Source organism: Cajanus cajan, chromosome 10, assembly GCF_000230855.2.
Source record: "Cajanus cajan strain Asha chromosome 10, NIPB_CcT2T_4, whole genome shotgun sequence".
In the NCBI taxonomy this organism is placed as follows: Eukaryota; Viridiplantae; Streptophyta; class Magnoliopsida; order Fabales; family Fabaceae; genus Cajanus; species Cajanus cajan.
In genome coordinates, this window is record NC_138526.1 from 18,010,834 (window position 1) to 18,029,022 (window position 18,189).

General features: G+C 30.1%; 1 long non-coding RNA gene across 1 annotated transcript; it reads left to right on the forward strand.

Moving 5' to 3' along the window:
- Positions 1 to 14,898: 14,898 nt before the first annotated feature.
- LOC114915378 (uncharacterized) lies at positions 14,899 to 16,007 on the forward strand. The gene is made up of 2 exons (XR_003803353.2): positions 14,899 to 15,582; positions 15,700 to 16,007. It is a non-coding gene; the product is annotated as an uncharacterized LOC114915378 (long non-coding RNA).
- Positions 16,008 to 18,189: the final 2,182 nt, after the last annotated feature.

Genomic DNA, 18,189 nt, shown 5'->3' on the forward strand with positions numbered 1-18,189 from the left:
GCTTCAGCATTCGGTCCTCGACTCTCACCGAAGTAGTTTCCATTGTCAAGTTCTCCTTAACCTCAAGATGATCCGACTCGATCACATGCGAAGGATCATGGATGTATTTCTGAAGTTGGGAGATGTGGAAAACATCATGAAGATTTGACAGATTAGGAGGCAAAGAAATTTGGTAGGCAATGCTACCAACTCTTTTCAGAATTTGGAAAGGACCAATAAATCAAGGAGTAAGTTTTCTGGATTTCAATGCCCTGCCAACCCCAGTCCACGGAGTGACTTTCAAGGACACATGGTCACCTTCTTGAAATTCCAAGTCTTTCCTCTATCAGCATAACTTTTTTGTCTACTCTGAGTTGCCCTCATCCTCTCTTGTATCATCTTAACCTTATCAGTGGTTTGTTACACAATCTCAGGTCCTAAAAAGATAACATTATCACCCGGCTCACACCAACACAAAGGGGTCCTACACCTCCTACCATACAAGGCTTCCTAAGGTGCCATACCTATACTAGAGTGGTAACTATTATTATAGGTAAACTCTATTAAAGATAAAAGACTATCACAACTACTTCCTTGCTCCAACACACAGGCTCTAAGCAAGTCCTCTAAGGATTGGATAGTCCTCTCAGTCTGACCGTCAGTTTGAGGGTGGTAAGCTAAACTAAGTCTAAGTTGGGTCCCTAAAGCTCATTGTAGGCTCTCCCAAAACCTAGAGGTGAATTTAGGGTCTCTGTCTGACACTATGCTTTGATGGTATCCCATGCAATCTCACAATCTCATCAATATATAGTCTAGCCAATCTCTCTAGAGAATACCTAATGTTAATAGATAAGAAATGTGCACTCTTAGTCAACCTATCAACTATAACCCAAATGGAATCATGCCCTCTCACAATCCTAGGCAAAGCAACTACAAAGTCCATATAGAAATGTTATCCCACTTCCACTCGGGTATACTCAAAGGCTAAAGTAGTCTTGAAGGTTTCTAATGCTCTATCTTAGCCTTCTGACACACTAAACAAGCACTCACAAATTCAGCTATGTCTTTCTTCATCCTAGGCCACCAAAATACCTTCCTAATGTCTTGATACATCTTAGTTGCTCCTGGGTGGAAACTAAGCTTGCTCCTATGACCTTCTTCTAAGATCAAACGTCTAAGTGTAGGGTCACTAGGCACACACACTCAGTCTCTAATCTTAACACTTCATCTACACCCAAAGTAAATTCTCCTTCAATACCTTGTCCTATAGCATCACGTCTAGCCACTAAGAATGAATTCACTAACTGTGCTTTTCCAATTTTCCTCAACAAATCACTAGTCACTCGAGTCATACCTAGTCTCACACTACTAGGGGTCACCTCACAAGTCAAACTCAGGTCTCTAAATTGAGCCAAAAGGTCCAACTCCCTTATCATAAGAGAAGAAAAATGCAAAGATTTCCTACTTAAAGCATCAGCCACCACATTGGCTTTTCTCGGATGATAACTAAGATCAAAATCATAGTCCTTAAAGAACTCTAACCATCTCCTCTGCCTCATATTTAATTCATTTTGGTCAAATAAATACCTAAGACTCTTATGATCACTAAACACCTCAGATTTTGAACCATACAAATAATGTCTCCAAATCTTAAGTGTGAATACCACAACTGCTAATTCAAGATCATGGGTGGGGTAATTCTTCTCATGTATTTTCAATTGTCTAGATGCATAAGCTACCACTTTTCCTTCTTGCATTAACACTCTACCCAAACCCATCTTAGAAGCGTCATAATAAACCACAAAAGTCTTACTAAGGTCAGGCAACACTAAAATAGGTGCACTAGTTAACTTCTCCTTAAGGGCTTGGAAACTATTCTCACATTTACTATCCCACACAAACACAACTCCCTTCCTAATTAAACTTGTCAAGGGTAATGCTAACTTAGAGAATCCCTCTACGAATCTTCTGTAGTACCCAGCCAATCCAAGGAAGCTCCTAACTTCACTAACTGACTTGGGTGCCTCCCACTTAAGCACCGCCTCAAGTTTAGATGGATCTATTGCTATACCCCCACTGGAAATCACATGTCCTAAGAAACTCACCTCATCTAGCCAAAATCCACACTTAGACAACTTGGCATAAAGTTGTCTCTCCTTGAGAGTTTGAAGTACTACCTTTAAGTGTTCCTTATGCTCTTCTCTAGTCTTGGAATAAACTAGTATGTTGTCTATGAAGACAACTACAAATTTATCCAAGTACGGATGAAAAATTCGATTCATGTAATCCATAAAAATTGCTGGAGCATTCGTCACACCAAAAGGCATTACTAGATACTCATAATGTCCATACTGATACCTAAATGTTTTCTTGGTTATATCCTCATCCTTAACTCTAATCTGATGGTACCCCCGATCTAAGGTCAATTTTACTAAATACACTAGCACCCACCAACTGGTCCATAAGGTCATCTATCCTAGGAAATAGATGAAGTTAGCGGAAAGACAGATAGAAGGGGAGATTGAATATGTGTGTGTGTATGAAGAAATTTTGAAATCATTTTCGCAAGAATAATATACTTCATCCAATGCACTTTCGAATATCAAACGGTTAGGCAGAATTTGGTTAAGACAAGGTCACTGCGTCTGAAAGATTTTATCATCTACTAGGAAAATGGTTTATAATGATAATTAAAGTTCTTGCATTTTCCTTTTCAAGATCATTTCATTTAAGGATAAGCAGTAGATAAAACTTTTCAGTATAATATGTTTGTTAAACAAAATTTGCGTTTCTGTCTGAAAAATGGTTTTAATGAGGAGTAGATAGTAGACAAAGATTTTAATATGATTTATCAATTAAAAAGAGTTTCTGTTTGAAATATAAATAAAACAATATAACCATTTTATACTAGTTCGCTCAACTGAGCTACGTCTAGTCTCCTTCAACTGAAGGGTTCCACTAGATATGCAATTTAATACACAAGTATTATCGACCATTTTTGGCCGTTGACTTCACTCATCAACGCTAGTATATTCTTATCAGCCTCTTCAGGCTAGCATTGAGTATTATCGTCCACTCCTGGACCTAAGTATTCTTGACCACTCTTGGCCCGTCGGCTTCACTCACCAACGTTAGTATTCTTAAACCACTTCTGGTTCTCCAAGTATTCTTGACCACTCCTAGCCTGTCGGCTTCACTAACCAACGCTAGTATTCTTAAACCACTTCTGGTTCTCCAGGTCTTCTCGACCACTCCTGGCCCACCAGCTTCACTCACCAGCACTAGTATTCTTAAACCACTTTTGGTTCCCCAAGTATTCTCGACCACTCCTGGCCCGCCAGCTTCACTCACCAGTGCTAGTATATTCTTATCAGCCACTTTTAGCTAGCAGTGAGTATTATGAACCACCCAGGTTAGAACCACTCCTAGCCCAAGTATTTTCAACCACTCCTGGCCCACCAGCTTCATTCACCAGCGCTAGTATTCTTTAATCAGCCTCTTCAGGCTCGTAGTGAGTATTATTTGACAAGCCCCTCTAAGCTTTACAAGTATTCTTTTCCTAGCCTCTTCAGGCTCTACAATATTGGCTAGACAAGTTTGGTTTGAGTGTTTGGGTTACTCTCAAGGAGAAGATACATATGTTTCTACACTCACTACGGTTTGATGCTAAGATGTACATATTTGAAATTTCGTAGTTCACTAAGACAAACACATTAATGTACTTTTTACTCTATACGCCTTGTCTCTGATTTTGTTGCATCATGGGTTGGGTATCACTATTTCTTCACGCTTGCACCCTTTTGGGCCAAATAGCCAGCGTTTTTTAAGGTTTGATGTTGAGACCTATATATAGTCTTGTGAAATCTGCCCGTTACAAGTGTTCGTTGAAGCAGATGTAGTCGTTCACGACCAGTTTGATCTTCTCATTTAATGCTCAGATTCTTGCATTAAATGTTGCTTCCTGTGATAGACCTTGGGTGACGTGTTTTTTGTCTTGGTAGCAGTAGTGTCTAAGTTTAGCAAAGACCTAGGAACCTTTTTGTCCTTTTTTGGTCTCAGAGCTGTGAAGTTTTGTCCTTGTCTAAAAAAGTAATGTATTTCTTCTAACACCTGCATGCTTCTAGTTCTGCACTTGATTTTCTCCTTTCCTCTTTTCTTCTTACAATTCAGATGACTTCGTGTGTTCTCCTGTGAGTGTGGACGATATTCAAATTATTCTTTGAGGCTTGATTCCTCAAGTGATTGCGTGACAATTTTTCGTCTGCGTCTGGTAGTCTTATATGTAGCTCAAACTTCAACCTTTGTCTAAGCATTTGTTATTAACGTATTAACTTTTCCTTTCACCTGGTCAGCTTATATATATGGTCATACTTTTCATTTCTTCTGGAGTTTCTTTTTGGTCGTTGACCATCTTGCGTCTCAGTCTTTATGTTTCGCCTTAGATTGTGCTTGACGTGCTTTTGTCTTATTCTTCATTTTACCTGATCTTATGTTTTTCTGAAACACTAAAACACTCGTTAGAGATAACAACATGTATTATATTTGTCTCACTCAAAACCTTGTTTGGAGTTTTTTCTTCTGGCTTAAAAATGGATACTTATTCTTAATGGTTACCTTATTTAATTGGCGGTAATCTACACACAATCTCATGCTACCATCCTTCTTCTTAACTAAGAGTACGAGCGCTCCCCAAGGTGATACACTAAGCCTCACAAACCCCTTCTCCAACAAGTCCTCTATTTGCTTCTTAAGCTCCACTAACTCTGCGGGTGACATCCTATAAGGTGCAATAGAAATAGGTCATGTTCCTGGTACTAAGTCTATGGAAAACTCTACTTCTCTTTTAGGTGGTAAGCTAGAAATATCAGAGAAGACATCTGAAAAGTCACACACAACAGGCAATTCATTCACCAAAACATTACTCTCAGAATTTAAAGAAGCTAACAACATGTACACTTGGGCATCCTCTTGCAAAGATACCTTAACTTGGTTGGCAGTCAAATAGTCCTTACTCACTTTTTCAACAGGCTCACCAAAAATAATAGATTTATCAGCACAATTCAAAAGGACATTATTGGAAGATAACCAGTCCATACCCAGAATAACATCTAGTTGACTTAAGGGCAAACAAATTAAGTCAACCATGAAATTTCTACCATCAATACTCAAAGGACACTTTAAACAGACATCAAAAGTAGAAATTGAACCACTAGTTAGTGTCTCTACTATTAATTCAAAAGACAAGGAAGAAACATGTAATTTTAACTTGGACACACACGCATGTGATATGAAAGAGTGAGTCGCACCAGAGTCATACAAAACAATTAGAGGAGTTCCATTGATGAAACACATACCCTGGATTAAGTCTTTGGACTGAGTAGCTTCAGCACCACTCAAGGCAAACACCCTTCCTGTTACCCTAAGTTTGCTAGCGCTCCCTCCAAATTCTGTTATGCCTTTCTTGTTCTTGGGGCATTCAGGAGCTTTTTGTCCTTTCTCTTGACAATTGAAACATGTTAATACTCTTGGCACCCGACACTCATATGCCCTATGACCTGGCTTCCCACAGTTGAAGCAGTTGTTGCGTGGAATAGAACCCACACTCCCTCCTCTATAAGTTTGGCTAGCTATTGGAGCTTGGCTCTTTTGTTGCACAAAACCTTGGTTATTCACTTTAGAACTCGAATCCCCAACAAACTTGGTGTAAGGTTTACCCTTACTAGATGAACCAAACTTATTATGATTCTTCATGGGTCCTTCACTTTTATAATGAGTTACTCTAGCACAGTTGTCCTCATGATAGACATGACACTTGTTTACCAGTTCCTGAAATTGAGTGATCCCTTGATAATTGAAAACTTGTTTGATCTCAAGGTGAAGACCACTCACAAACTTCACACACTTGTCCTCTTCATTACCCACACCATCATACATGGGACAGAATCTAACAAGGTCTTTAAACTTAGTCACACACTCAGCCACAGAATCCTCTTCTTGCTTCAACTCAAGGAATTCCACTTGCTTCCTATGCCTCACATCTCGTGGAAAGTATTTCTCCATGAATAAATGCTTGAAATTCTCCAAGTTCACATGGGTACCTACAACAAACATTCTCTGCAAAGCACCTTGCCACCAGACCCCTGTTGACATTCATGGAGTAGTAAATCAACTTGGCCCTGGAGTATGAGAGTTTTGATGATAACAAAGGATGGATTCTGGGAGTTGAAGCTGACCAAGGACACAAACCAGTCAAGAAGAAGATATGAATATCATGATGTGTAATAGGAGTAGCTTATAAGTTCTTATGTGTTGTATTATTTTGATTAGCTTATTTTGCATATGTATGCTTTGTGCATGAGTTAATCTTAATCTAAATTGATTGAGAGTGAGAGTGATGATGATTTAAAATACTTGAAAAGATTTTTGAAGTATAAAATTGAGTTTTTGAAAGCTAACTCAAAATAATCGATTATCATTAAGTGTAATTGATTATTCCAACAACAGGTGAAACGAGCCTTGCTATAATAATCGATTATCTGTGAAATAATTGATTATTCCAGGAAGTACTCTCTAGAATACTCGATTATCCTGCAAAATAATCGATTATTCTGTTCTTGAGTGGTTTTCATAAATCATGAAGAATAAAATAATCAATTATCCTTTAAAATAATCGATTATCTGGATCTGAAAACTTTATAAATAGCTTTCACACTTTGAAACTTAAGAAGTGAGATGAATTGAAAACAAAAGAGAGAAAAAATGATATTGTTGAGTCTTTGTGACCTTCTTGGAGTGTTTTCTTTGTGATACCAAGAAGAAAAACATTTTGTGAAATGCTTTGAAAAAGATCATCATCATCACTACATTCTTAGGAAAGAAAGATTAAGATTTTCTTTTGGAATCCACAGTCTAACTTGTTCAGCTTCCAGGTGAATTCGTTCCTTTAATTCTTTGTGTAAAGTGTAAGGGAAATCTTGAGTAGGTGTCTCAAGTAGAAAGGAATTCTTATAGTGGGTTTCTACAAGAAGTGCATTCTTGGGGGCAAGAAAGTGGTTATCTTGAATGTAGGAGTACATGCATGTGTGGTATGCTTGTAAAACTTCCTCATTGAGATAGTGGAACAAATCTTGATCATGTTATGATTGAGGAATGGATGTAGGTCACATGTGGAGTGGCTGAACCAGGATAAAATACTTGTGCATTCTTCTCTCACCCTTATCTCTTACATTGAGCAAAATCTTAGTGATCTTGATTAATATGGTTGTATGCTTAACATTGCTTTAAACTGAATCAAAGTATTGCATATTGGTTGTTCTTAAAACTGGACTTAATCAAGATTAATCAAGAAAGCATATAGGACTCATTCCCATTGGCAAGTCTTTCAAGAAACTTCTTTGATAATTCATATTAGAAAAGTTAAATTTGAAATAAAGATCCTTAAAACTATGATAAATTTTTTAAGTGTCATAGAATCCAATTCACCCCCCTCTTGGATTGAGCCATTCTTTTCTAACAACCTCAACATCTCTAGAAAGCATGAAGGCAGCCAAAGTCACCTTCTGCGCCAAAGGACATCCCAAAGCTTGGAATATCTTTTCAACCTCAAAAATCCAGTCAGCAGCTCCATTAGGATTATAACCCCTATGGAAGCTTGGCGAATTCTTTTGCTAGAATCTTTCTAGCCAATCTACCTATGGTCGTTGGTTCAAAGTACCGAGATCCTAAGCCATCGCTTGTAGAGCATCAGCGATTGCACGATCATTCCTACCTCCTACCATTACTCTTATGATCCACAGAAAAGTTAAAAATTATACTATAATTAAATAAATAACAAACATAATCAATCATCACACTAGCATATCAATAAGTTCCACAATCAATTCATTCCATCATTCATCTACCAAACAAGCATAGCGACTCATAACTCACGGTCGATTGGATCGACCTACTCTGATACCACTAAATGTGACACCCTTACTACCCAAACACATATATTGTAATAATGTAAATAAACTAAGGAAATAAATTTTTCAACATTGGTAAAAGGGTTCACATAAAAAAATTCATAAATGTTCTTCAATATCCAAAATAATTGGAAATAAAAATTGGAAAATAAAACATAAGAGTTTACAAATTGTTTTTAAAATAATAAGTACAAGTCCAACTACATATAAAAATCCATGTCTTAGAAATCCTCTGCCCCGATGTCACAATATCATAGCACACCCACAATTCAACTGTTGGTATTCTAGATGCCACTCATAGCCGGATCTTCCTCACCTAAAACATCCACAAATTGTATGGTGAGAAAAGAGAACATCTATATGTAAAACACACAAGAAAAAGCCACCACATAATCTCATTATAACTCATTACTTAATGAAATATTTACAAGCATTTCTATATATCCTAATTCTATCAATCATGCATCATCTTCACATCACAATTCACAATCACGCCAATCCATTGCAAATCTTGCAATTAACATTATGCCAAGGTCACGCCACCCCTGTAGCATCTCTTGCACAAAGTCGCGCCACCCTTGACATAAGTGTGAGGAATCACACATCTCACACTATGCCAAGGTCACGCCACCCCTGTAACATCTCTTGCCCAAGGTCGTGCCACCCCCAACATAAGTGTGAGGAACCACAATCACATTTCATTCATAATCATCACAAATCTTGCAATTAATACTATGCCAAGGTCACGCCACCTCTGTAGCATCTATTGCCCAAGGTCGTGCCACCCCTGACATAAGTGTTAATTACTTCACACATCCCACACTATGCCAAGGTCACGCCACCCTTGTAGCATCTCTTGCCTAACGTCATGCCACCCCTGACATAGGTGTGAGGAATCACAATCACATCACATTCACATTACACACAACATCTCATTTCATGTCAACAAACTCACATCATAATTAATTGAACAATTAAGTCATAACATACCATTCGCCACATCATGTTGTCAATTCAATTCTAAAACGATAGATATAATGTTTACATTTGTTCCAAGACATCACCCCATATTCCATAACTCAATTCCACATCACATACACAAAATAGATAAGTCCACACAAAATAGTGGTTCACATACCCCTCAAGCAATTCCTCATGAATCCACATCTAGATCATCAATTTTTACCAAATAATACAACAATAACATTTATAAATTAATATAAAACCTGATTGAATCACCAATTTAATAGAATCTTAAATCAAATATTAAAGCCCCTAATTTTTCCAAAACCTAGCTCACAGGCACTTTTTTACGATTTCGTTCTCTCTCCTAGATCATCATTTTTACAAATTATTTGCATATATTTATAATCCTAAACACATACAGAATCTCATGATACTAATAATTCTCCAAACAGAAACAATTATAAAATTATTAGAAATTCCACAGAAACTCTTCTTCACCCATTCCCTCATGTAACTCTACACATAAATCGCTCTTTTTCCCCCGTACCTCGATAAGCAGTAGCTAAAACTAAAGCAGGATCTGGTTGGTCTCCTCCTCGGGTTCCCCTCGGTCTTCAAAGAGTGTAGAAGGACAAGAAGTCAGAAGTGAAAAATGTGCTTTTGGGAGTGCCAGAGCGTGCTATTTATAGACACCAGGAGTGGCCAGAATGGCCTGTTTCAAATTTGGAACGGCCCTTTCTGGACTCATTCATCATGTGTAAAATTCATATCCAGAATGACCCGTTATTAAACCAGAATGGCTCGCTCCCAACTAGGGTTATAGGTCATTTTAGTAATTTGGAACGACCTGTTCCAGTTTGGGAACGACCTATTTTGGGCTATTAAAATTCAAAATATTTACTAAATCTCATTTACTTAATTAAAATAATTATAAGAAAATAATGTCCATAAATATAAAAATAATAATAATAACTATTATATTAGTAGAAAATTTGGGATATTACAAGTATAATTATAGATAGGTGGGTGGATGCTATTTAAGAGGATATGAGAATTATTATTATTATTATTATTATTATTATTATTGTTTATCTAGACATTGTTATTTTTTATTATTTTAGTCTTTGACTCTTTTTAAATTTGAATGTATGAAAAAAAAATTGATATCTTATCAAATGTCAAAAATCCACGAAAATTCTACAAAATCCACAAAGTTCCATAAAATCCATTAAAGTTCTTTTTTAAAAGTCTTGCAAAATATATTAAAATCCTGATTTAAAGTCTTGCAGAATCCTAGAAAGTCTTAAAAGTCATGAAAATCCTGCAAAGTCTTTTAAAATCCTAATCCAATACACCCCCTAAATCAAAAGATTATGAAAAATCATAACTAAAATCATAATAAATATTATGATATTAATTTTAGTATATACTAAAATTAATTAAATATTTGTATTTAAGAAACTATTACAAATTTTAGATTTTATTTATTATGTTTTATAATCAAAAGAAATCCAGTATTAACTCAAAAGATTATAAAAAATCATAACTAAAATCATAATAAATATTATGATATTAATTTTAGTATATATTAAAATTAATTAAATATTTGTATTTAAGAAATTATTACAAATTTTAGATTTTATTTATTATGTTTTATAATCAAAAGAAATCCAGTATTAAATTAAAAGATTATAAAAAATCATAACTAAAACCATAATAAATATTCTTATATTAAATTTAGTATATATTAAAATTAATTAAATATTTATAGTTAAGAAACTGTTACAGATTTTAGATTTTATTTACTATGTTTTACAATCAAAAGAAATCCAGTATTAAATCAAAAGATTAAAAATTGAACTAGATGTTTAAGTCTAATTTTAAAATAATAATTAAAATAAAATAAGATTTACAAAAAGAAATTTATTTACCTTAACAAAATTGGAAAGCACAATAAATTATGTGTTTTCATATTATCTAATAAAATAAAATATTAAGTATGATAAAAGAGAAATACATTTTTCATGATATATTATCTATTTTAATTATAAAATTTATATTATTTAAAAAACAATTATTGGGAAGGTCATAATTTTTATTTCTTATCATTAATTTTTTTATCATTATAAAAACAATATTATATTTTTATATTTGTTTTCTTTTATAAAAAATATTCTTAAATTTTTTTAAAAATTTACATTTAGCGACTGATTTTAATTTGGTCGCTAACATTATTATAAATAATAATATTTTTTATTATTTTTAGCGACCGAATTTGTTTCGTCGCTAATTTAGCCACCGAAGACAAACTCGGTCACAAATGTGCATACAATTCAGTGGCTATTCGGTCGTTAAAGAATATGCAATTTACAAATTGAATAGCGACTGAATTAGCGACTGCTAAATTGTCACTGAGAACATTCAGTCGCTAATTCAGTCCCTAAATAAAAATTGCAACCAAATCAGATTCGATAGCTAATTATGTCTCTATTAGTAACAACAAAAATCGGTCGCGAAATTCGGTGGCTAAATTGACTTTTTTTGTAGTAATACTGACACTAACATTATCACAAAACGTAAGTATATTTTGCTCAATACTAGAATAGTCTTTAAATTGATACTTCACTCATATAGTAGCTATGAGCAACAATTAGAAATTGAGATGTATTAAGCTTCTGTCATAGAGAGCTCGATGGAGTTATGTTTTTTGCTTTCCTAAGAATTCAGACAAAGATCTAGAAAACAATATCTTCCAATTGTACTTTTTCTTTTCACTCTATATAACTAGCATAATTTACATCACAATATCCTCCCATCCTAAAATAGTTGCTTTTGAAATAAAACATACTAATTAGGTAAGCATTACAATAATGATTTTAATTTTAACTCTATATAATATATTGAATGTTTTGGTGGAGGATTATAGGAGAAAAAAAATCGCAAAAGTTGTTTGCTTTATATACTTCAAAATATTTTTATTTCTTTTACATAAAATTTGAAGGAAATATATTAAAATTAATATTTTGTATTTTTTGTATAAAATTTTATATTAGTTGTATTTTTAATTAATATTTTGTTTTATTCCCAAACTAAATTACTTGTATTATAAAATTGTCCATAACATGAATTCTTTGGCCAATTTGTTTCTGTCAAATACTTACAATTAATATAAAATTTTACATGATTTTTTATAATATTTTCTTGAAAATATACTTTAAGAGAATAATTTGATATTAAAAATATATTTAGGATCCTAATTTGATTAAAAGGATGCAGATTTCGATTATTTTAATTTAGTTGTTTCTCTCAAAATATTTTTTTGAAAAATAGTTATTCTTTTATTTATTGACATGAAATTTATATTTATTTTTATTCAATTTATTCATTTATTTCCCAATTAATTTTTAATTTAACATAAATCTATAGTAATGATTTTTATACTATAAAATATTTATTAACAAGAAATATTAATATATATTCTGATTCTTTTAATTTAGTCAAATCTATTGAAATATTTTTAAAAAAATAGCTTCATTTTTACATAAAAATATATATATTTATTTTTATCTAATTCTTTTGGTTTATTTTGTGGAAATAATATTTATAATGTATAACAATTATATTTGTTTGAGAAAAACTATAAAAGTTTGATTGATAATTGATTTTCATAGGAGATATTTGTGTGTGTATATATATATATATATATATATATATATATATATATAAGAATAATTTTGGAAGAAAAATAATTAGTAATTATTAATAATATTGAACAAAAAATTAATAAAGATTAATAATTATTAATTTTTTATTCTTTTAATTTTGTTGATTTTATTTAAATATTAAAAAATATAAATTTATTTTTTGAAGCAATAATATTTAAATGGATATCTAATAATTATTTGTAATCATTTACATTATAAAATAGTTATTAATTATTAAAGTAGAACCTAAAACCTCTTTATTAGTTATGAAGGTATTAATTATTTTTATATATTTATTTGATTTTTATTATTTTTAATATCAATTTATTTTATAATATCATTTATACATAGAAAATATAGGAGTTTTTGAAGGGAATTTTTTAAGGAAGAAGTTCTTTCCTTCGATCTATATCATCATCATCTTCATCATTATGTGACAAAAATAAGCGATTTTCAACATTTAATGAATAACTTGTGAGAACAGTTCAAAAGAAAAAACTAATCTGAAAAGTAAATACCATAATCCCTAAACTTTGAAACACATTATAATACTTTTTATTTATGGCAGTGAGATATAAAGTGTGATATCTACGATGTTAGATAGAAAAATAAAGAAAAAAAAAGAGCAAGTAAAATACAATTATACATTATATTAGAGTGTGAACAAAAAAGCACGAAAAGTTTTTTTTTGACAAAAAAAGGAATGAAAGGTTAAAATAAATTGTGTTTGCTAATGAAATATATATATATATATATATATATATATATATATATATATATATATGAGAAGAGATCCATAAGTCTACTTAAACTTATTCCGTTCAATAACTCATGTTTTATATCAAATTTTAACAATCTAACCATTGAATTTAAAGTTCTTAATGCATAGATCAAATCTACAAATTTTTTAAAAATTTGAAAACCATTTGATACTTCGTTTCATTAATTCAAATCTATATATAAAATAATTTTATGATTATCCGTCAATTTGAATTAACGAAATGAAGTATCAAATAATTTTTAAATTTTCTAAAAATTTGCAGATTTGATTTATGCATTAAGAATTTTAAATTCAACGGTTGGATCGTTGAAATTTAATATAGAACATGAGTTATTAAACGAAGTAAGTCTAGGTAGACTTACTTCTAGTGTAAACAGATTTCTCCTATATATATATATATATATATATATATATATATATATATATATATATTAGGAGGGTTTAAACGATACCGGTGTAACTTTTACTGAATATTATATCGCTCAATAACTTTATATTAAATGTGAATTTTGTAAATCCAATCGTTGAATTTATATCAAATTTTGTTAAAATTGAACAACAACTTGAAAGTAATCAAAGTTTTCATATTTTATTATATTTTGAAATATATATATTACGTCAATTTTATTTTATAACAATGAAGTATCAAATCATCTCAGATTAATATATAAAAATTTGTATATATGATCTAAGAGTAAAAAGCTTTCAATCTAACAGTTGAATTTATAAAATTCACATTTAATATAAAGTTATTGAGCGATGTAAGACTTAGTAAAAGTTACATCGATGTTGTTTGAATTTTCTCTCTATATATATCAAAAGAAATGAAAATCTCCACATATGTAAATTTTTTGTTTTTGTGTTTTTATTAATTATATTTGTTTTAAAACTATTTATAATTAAGTTTCATTATGCCATTACATTTATTTTTTGATAACTTTTTATGTGAATTTTGATAGAAATATGTTTTGAATTAATATTTTTTATTTTTTTAAAGTTTTAAATTAGTTTTATATTAAAATTGTTCATAATATGAAATGTGAATTTGTCATAAATTATTTTCATGATTTAAATTACTTGTATTTTAAAATTGTCCATAACATTATTTTTAATCAAATTTTTTTTGTCATAATTAATACAAATATTTACATTAACTTTAATGCAATAACTGATTTTAATTCAAATTATGTAATTTTTTATTCATAATATATTACTTTAAAACTGTAATAATTAATCTTTATGATGTTGTTACGGTTTTTTATACTAAGGACTAATTATATAATAATAATCTTTTATGATGTTTTTAGAGTTTCCTATATTGATGTGTAATTATATAATAATAGTTTTAGTTTTCATTCTATATTATATATATGTTGAATATTTAGGTAGGGAATTTTAGGAGAAAAAAATATTATAGAAGTTGTTCGTTTTGTATACACATTAAAATATTTTTAGTTTTTTTACGTAAATTTTAAAAGAAATATGCTTAAATTAATATTTTTTTTTTGTAAAAATTTTTAAATTAGTTGTTTTTTTTGTTAATATGTTATATTTTATTCACAAATTAAATTACTTGTATTATAAAATTGTTCATAACGTGAATTTTTAAGTCAATTTTCTTTCTGTCAAATATTTACAATTAATATAAATATTTTACATAACTGTTCAATAATTTTTAAAAACATACTTTAAGAGAATAATTTTATTTAAAAATTATATTTTAAAAATCTAATTTGATTAATGATATAGATTTTGTTTATTTTAATTTAGTTGTTTCTTTCAAAATATTTTTTTAAAATAATTAATTCTAATTAAATTTGATGATTCTGTCTAAATATTAAAAATAAAGTCATTTTTTTAATTAATAATATTCAAAAATAGATATCTAATAGTTATTTGTAATCATTTACATTATAAAAGTTTTATAAATTATTAAGGTATAGGATCTAAAACGTCTTTACAAATTATTAAGATATTAATTATTTTGCTATATTTGGTTGATTTCAATTATTTTTAATAACACAGTTTATTTTATAATAACAGTTTATTTTAAGGAAGAAGTTCTTCCCTGTATGTATATATATTCTATTGAAGAAGACGTTCCTACAAGAAGTTATTAAGATGGACACTACAAGGAAATCAGTTGTCCCACTAGCATTGTTATTGACTTTCTTCATCATTGCATCAGGTTAGAAATGTTGCCCTATTTTCATCTTCTTATTTGAGTTATTATTGAGTGATTTTCATATGAACCATGTTATTTTCAAAAACTGTTTTTATGGCAATGTATTATTTGTGTATGCAGATATGTGCGTGAAATTAGAAGCAAGGGGACCCATTGTACATCTCCATTGTTCTTCAGACGAATCATGCCAATTACGTCCTTGTGCTGCTGCATGTGGTTGCAAATGTATCGATACCTTTTGTCAATGCACAAGACCTTATTTTAATGATAATACTCATCATACTCATGCACCCCCAAATTGAGTAACCAAGTTATGAGATGCAATCACCCAATGTGAGTGAGAGCAATGAAGGATTTCATCTTCTTGTGTATGAATTTTACCTTAAAAATATGTTAAATAAAATTTATGGCGTTATCAATTTTGTTAATATTTTTTCTTATTGATACTCTTTCATTTGATTGAGTTTAAAGATAGTACGAGGAAATGAAGTAGACAATCATGAAATAAAAATTGGGCTGCTTAATTTTTCCCAAATTAAAAATTAAATAATTCAAGACCACTAAACCCAAAACCCTAAACACGAACACTATTTTGACATAAAAATACCATATAGGGAACACTATCCTTTGAGTTTGTATAGTTTCATGAACTTAACATATTTCTACACATGCCATTTTTCATTATGAATTTTTAGGGAACCAAAAGGGATTAACCCTTTCTTTATATATATAACAGAAGAAATGATAAAATTTATGTAACCTAAAAGTTGTCCATCTATTTGATAAAATTTGTGTTAACATGTCAATAAAGATTCCATATCAAATTCAATTTTTTATTCTCAAATATAATAGTTGTACGATTTTAATCTATTAAATTTTAATTAAGTAGTTTTATTTTAACAAATATTATAGTTGTGCAATTTATCTCTTAATTTTTAATCGAACAATTTTAGTTCTTAAAGTACTGTAATTGTGTGATTTTCCTCTTTCAAGTATTATAATTATATAAATTTTTAACTATTTAAATTACATATATTAGTAATTTTAGTCATAATAAATATATATCATTTAATATTTTAAAAAAATTATAATATATATGTAGCTAAAATAGGTCAAATTTTATAATTACTATATTTATTGAGAGATTCAAATATGATAAATCGAAATACTCAATTATAATATATAAAGGATTAAAATTGATCAATTAAAGTTTTAAGAAGCAAAATTACATAATTATAATACTATATGGATTAAAAATGAAATTCAGTCTATATTTTTAAGAAATTCTTTTCGTTTTAAAAAATACCCTTATTCGGTCGATTAATCATAATTCTAACTCCATATAACGGTTAAAGTTTCTTGATGTTGACAATCATAAAGTAGTTACTCTTAACAATTTGAAAGAGTTATTTATTTATTTATGTTACTGAAACAATTTTAAAGGGTTAACAAGTCAGATACAATTTGACTCGGATATAAAAATGTGAATATGTATTCAATTACAATATTAAATAATTCATGTAATTGAAATTCAATCTTTGATTTTATCTATTCAAAAGGCTAAGACCAAAGATATACAATCGAAAGCATAGGGAGGTTAGGGACAATGACTTGTACTCCATAGACCAACTACTTATCGACAAGAGTTAGGAGTGAAGTTGAAGAAGGGTAAAACTACTGAGGTACACCCAAGTAAGTATATCAAACATGTTACATGTTGTTGATATATATTGATTAATATGACAATATGGTTTTGTACTTTTAAATATCAATGTTTATTAGTATTGTCATTTTAATCTATTACCAATGTCTTGAAATATAATATTAAAATTTAAAATAATTTAAATAATATAATACAACATCCGATGTGCAGATGACTGAAAATAGAAACCTAATAAAGAATAATAAAATTTTATTTTAGGTAAAAAGGAGTAGAAAATAAATTTAACAAACATTTTAAGTGTAAAATTTGAATAAAATATAAAAATTAGAAATTAAAATACCACTTGAATTAGCATCTTACAAAACCCTATAAACTACATTTGTATATCAAACATTATTAATATAGTCAAACATATTTTTCAGCTAAAATAAAGTTAGAAAATAACTTAAAATACTTGCCAAACATTCTCTAGAAATGAGATGATGCCCTATGGGAGATAAAATGTAATGATAGCAATGAACTGAAAAAATAATAATTGAACTAGTAATTAAGGCACGTACAGGTGAAAGTGAAATTGTTAAAATTATTAATTTTTTAATCAAGGAATATAATTATACTTTATTTTCTAAAGCATAAAAAGGCTACAGATTTTAACTAATTGTTTTTTATCAACAAATATAAGTATACTTTATCTTCTAAATTATGTTTCCTTCATTTGGAAAGAATCAATTTACGTTGCATCTTCACTCTTCATAACCTGCAAACAAAATCAGTTAATTTCCGAGGGAGTTCTATGTGCTTCTTCTAAACAGAAACTACCACGTGCCTTGCCTACTTCTAAATCACTATCAAACTTCTGCACTGATAGGGTTAATATATTCTGACCAAGTTTCAGAGAAACATGTCTGTCCCACAAGTCAAGACAATGTTTTGGACTTGGTTCTTTG